At 35.8% G+C, this 5,136-nt stretch overlaps 1 long non-coding RNA gene across 1 annotated transcript; it reads left to right on the forward strand.

The window, feature by feature from the left end:
* The first annotated feature begins 4,517 nt into the window (after nt 1–4,517).
* On the forward strand, nt 4,518–4,875 carry LOC110793415 (uncharacterized). The gene is made up of 3 exons (XR_008930523.1): nt 4,518–4,558; nt 4,667–4,724; nt 4,807–4,875. It is a non-coding gene; the product is annotated as an uncharacterized lncRNA (long non-coding RNA).
* The last annotated feature ends 261 nt before the right edge of the window (nt 4,876–5,136 follow it).

Below are 5,136 nucleotides of genomic sequence, written 5' to 3' on the forward strand. Positions count from 1 at the left end.
GGTTAGTAGGTAAGTGTGAGAAGTAATATAATATTGACAAAGATTTCCATTTATAGAAGCGGTGCAAGTATTAAGGTACGACCCGAAAAGGAAAGCGGTGCGAGTATTAAGGGACGGAGGGAGTATTGAACATATTTTGAGCCTGTCTATTTTAGCTATTGGTCTCTTGTATTGTACGTATTTGGTATTTTGGTATTTTGTATTGAACATAATTTGAAATGAATCTTGGAAATCTATAACTATGCATATGAAACATAAAAAATGTTTAGAATTTGAACTTAGGTTCATTTGTTGATATTTGGGATCGAAAATGCCATTTTGGGACAAATATGACCTATATCGTCCCAAATGAACCTTCTGTGTGCATAAATAACTTGAAATGAATCTCAGTAACCTCTAAATAATCATATCAAACATAAAAAATGTTTAGAATTTGGACTTAGGTTCATTTGTTGATATTTGGTATCGAAAATGCCATTTTGGGCCAAATATGACCTATATCGTCCCAATTGAGCCTTATGTGTGCATAAATAACTTGAAATTAATCTCACTAACCTCTAACTAAGCATATAAAACATAAAAAAGGTTTAGAATTTGGACTTAGGTTCATTTGTTGATATTTGGGATCGAAAATGTCATTTTGGGGAATTAATGACCTATATCGTCCCAAATGAGCCTTATGTGTGCATAAATAACTTGACATGAATCTTAGTAACCTCTAACTAAGCATATAAAACATAAAAAAGGTTTAGAATTTGGACTTAGGTTCATTTGTCGATATTTGGGATCGAAAATGCCATTTTGGGCCAAATATGACCTATATCGTCCCAAATGAACCTTATGTGTGCGTAAATGACTTGAAATGAATCTTAGCAACCTCTAATTAAGAATATGAAACATAAAAAAGGTTTAGAATTTGGACATATGTTCATTTGTTGATATTTGGGATCGAAAATGCCATTTTGGGGCATATATGACCTATATCTTTCCAAATGAGCCTTATGTGTGCATAAGTAACTTGAAACGAATCTTAATAACCTCTAACTAAGCATATGAAACATAAAAAAGGTTTAGAATTTTGACTTAGGTTTATTTTTTTATATTTGGGATCAAAAATGCCATTTTGGGGCATATATGACCTATATCTTCCCAAATGAGCCTTATGTGTGCATAAATAACTTGAAATTATGTATTTTATATATTGTGATAATTATTATGCAAATTATGTATTTGTTTTGTGACGTGGTTTTGTTTCTTAATTTTCAGGTATAGCTCTTTCATGGATGATAATGATGACCGTAGTATGGATGAGCAGATGGAGGATGACGATGACCGTAGTAAGGATGGGGATTATGATGCAGCGATGGAGGAGGATAAAGGTGAGCCGGAAGATCGTGAATATGATGAGTATTTAGACAGAATTGAGCAGTTTCAGGTTATGGCCGATAGGGTCCCCCCATTAGATAACCATCGACATGTGGTGGCAAATGAAGTTAGCACAAGCAAAGGTGTTAAAAAGGGTGTGAAGAGAAAGGGAAGAGGGCCAACAAAAGGACTTTGGTTGAAAGAAGAGATGTAATTGGAGTACAATCAATTCGATAACGCTTGTGGTAAGTGGCGCCGTAAGTATGCAATATTGGTAGGCCTTTGTATGCGGAAGATTTCAATTTTGTTGAAATGGGAGGAAGTACTCGAGGGCTTGAAGAAAACATTGTGATGATGCAATGGTAAGCCTATTTTTTAATTCTAGAAATTTATTTATTTGTGTACTTGATTTCATAACTAGAGCATGCATATATTTCGAGCATAACTAAAGCATGCATATAATTCTAGGAATACGTCCGAACATACAAGGGAATGATCTGCTGCTGAACAGACCAGAAACTGATATGTTCAGTTTCAGATCAACAGCAGCAGATCAGCTGCTGAACAGATCAATGACTGATCTGTTCAGCTGCAGATCAACAGCAGCAGATCAACTGCTAAACAAATCAAAAACTGGTATGTTCAGCTGCTGATCAGATGTGTTGCACTCGGGCCTATATGCTCGGGACTATACATGTTAACTAACATTTCCATGTTTATTTTTTTGTGTAGAATCAATTTCATATTGAACCTTCCCAAGCTAAGAAGGACGTTTTTGAATCTGATCTGCGTATGAGATTTAAAAATTTCAAATCCAAGTTGGTGAGTGGTTGGATTTCTAAGACGAGAGAGAGAAGTAAGGCAGAGAAAGGTGAAAATGAAGATGAAAATGCGCCGGAAAAGCTCCCTTTTGACATTTGGAAGCACATCACACCAGGGGAATGGGAGGCTTTTGTTGCACAAAAAATAATTCTAGATGCAGTGGTAAATTTTCAAATAAGCTATGTACGTACTTAATAAATTTATTGTTTATATTTTGCATTGAAGTTGACATGTATACTTTGTAGGAAAAGCGCCAAAAGTGTTCAGAAGCTGCAAAGAAGAAAAAACATAGTCATCAGCTAGGTCCCGAGACTTATGAAGAAAAGAGGAAGAGATGGAAAGAAAAAGGATTATACCCAAACAGTGGCAACACCCGTGCCAATGATTGGTGGTGTTCGATGCATAGTCTCGACAAAATTGGGAAATATACAATTGCTAATCCCGAAACAAAAGAGGCTTGTGATAAACTAGTAAGTAAATGGAGTGATTTTGAATAACTTGAATTAATATTTATATTATACATTTTTTCTACCTTTGGTATTAATATAACAATAATTTTCTATATTGTTTTCATAAAATAGGTTGAATATCAACAAGCAGTGCCGAAGGCAAGGTTTCTACGGTTTTAAACAAGGATCCCTTGTACATGACTCTTGGACCTGACCATCCCGGACATCCAAGAGCTTGGAGGGTTGCGTGGTGGCTTGAAAATGGCGTATGGTGAAGAATTTCGCAAGCCCACCAACTCAAACTTCAGTGCATCTTCAACACCTTCAAATATTGCTTTGATGAGAGAAGAACTGAAGAAGGAGATAACTGAGGAAATCCTACAACAGATGGGCTTACAAAGCTTGGAGTTGCCCCGCCGTAGCCCTTTGGACTTATCAAGCCAACCAATTCTTGAGCTTCAACCACCTACTGGAGTTCAACCACCTACTGGAGTTTACCCCCCTACTGAAGTTCAACCAATGCTTGAATTAAAGGTGAGGTGAATTCTGGAGTTTTAATTCAGTAATGTTCTTATATAAATTTTGGAGTTTTAATTCATTCAATAACGTGATGGCTAAATTTTTACTTATTGCATATCCTGATGGTTGAATGTTAGGAGGAAACGCCTTGCGAAATACTTCACCCGAGACAATCAAATGGTGATAAATTGTATGTGGTGGCCGATACGAATGCACAACCACAAAGTGACCGACTACTAGTCCACTTCAAGCCAGCCTCGAGTGCTTATTATGCGGTCAGCCCATACAATGTTCATGAAGACTATTTGGATTGGATACTTCCAGTGCCCAACAATTTTCTCCATACTTTGGCCGATGCCTCCGGCTCTTTTGTACTATGGCCATTTGCATGGGTAAAGTTTTCAGACGAGGTGTTTTGTGTTTCTAATTCCACGCCTTTGTATTTTGCATAACATTTCCTATATGTTTCAATAAACAAGTTTTTTTTTATAATCTCTTGGTTTTTGTAAATTGACCTTGCAGATCATCAAGAAAATAAAAGCGCCACCAAAGAAAACTAAACCAAAGAAACCACCAACTCAAGCTAGCAAAGATGGTGAACGATCAGTGGATTTGATTAAAGGAAGTTCACAAGGCAAGAGTCAAGACTCCAAACTTAAATCATCGAAAGGTTCAATTTCTCAAGCAAATTTACTTGTGGAACCAGATGTTTTTGACTCTCTTAGTAAGCAGTGCAAATGGCTGCATAGTCTTGTTAGTGAGTTACCGGGTGATGATGCTATTGGAGTTCAAATGGACATGTCATTATTCCACTTTTTCGAGCATGGCATAGCATGGGTAACTAAAGACGATATATGTGAATTCCTCAAAGGTGATATGCTTAATATCTCAATGATACAAGTCTTCATGAGGTAATTAATATAGTTGGTTATGGTAATGTATTTAATAAGGTAAATGGTGTCCCAAGTTTCGATTATTCTTATGTTTGCTTGTTCTTCATGTCACTTCAGTTCGATGATTTAAGTGCGGATAGTCATATAATTGGGTGGTTGGATCCACAATCAATAAGTGGTGCTAGTTGCATAAACAATCGATCCGAAGTCAGTCAATATCTCGATGACAATATCCGTCAATGCACAAAAGCTAAAAACAAGTTCATATTAGCCCCGTACTTTGAAGAGTATGCCTTTGATTTTATAGCTTTATTGTCATACATTAGTGTCGATTATAATGATATTTTCTGATTGTAGTGGCAAATTATGGATTATTAAACCACTCTTTTGTGATTGCAGCCTCCATTGGATTCTCCTTGTGATATGTGTTTCAAGCCACACAATTTATCAATTTGTTTCTTGTCCTCAAGATCCATTACGATCCTTGTTGGTCAAGTCACTATTGAATAAGTACATTCTGTATTTAGTTTTTTTGTACATACCAAATAAAACTTGCAATCATATTTTACACTCAAGCATTGAATGTTAATTAACTTCCAATGAATTGTGGAATTGCAGAGTGTTGATGAAAATGAATGTCAAAAAAAGCGCACTTCCTCAATGGAAATCAGTTAAGGTAAATAATAACTTGTTCACTACTTATTGTACGGCCAAAAAAAATACATTTCCTTATCTAGTTTATGTTCTCTTTAATCTAGTGCGCCCAACAAGAGGGTGGGGTCGAGTGTGGCTATTACGTGATGAAATTCATGCATGACATATTCAAAAGTTGCAAGGAAATTCAAGATCTGGAAAAGGTACATAAAATAGTATATTGATGATGTATTATTAGGCTAGAAATTAGTTTAAAATAACTATTCGCCTATAATTGGCATGAACCATCGAAAATCCCATTTTGGGCCAAATATGACCTATATCGTCCCAAATGAGCCTTATGTGTGCATAAATAACTTGAAATGAATCTTAGTAAACTTTAACTAAGCATATGAAACATAAAAAAAGTTTAGAAAGTGTCCTTAGGTTCATTT

The sequence above is a fragment of the Spinacia oleracea genome, chromosome 3 (assembly GCF_020520425.1).
Source record: "Spinacia oleracea cultivar Varoflay chromosome 3, BTI_SOV_V1, whole genome shotgun sequence".
Lineage (NCBI taxonomy): Eukaryota > Viridiplantae > Streptophyta > Magnoliopsida > Caryophyllales > Amaranthaceae > Spinacia > Spinacia oleracea.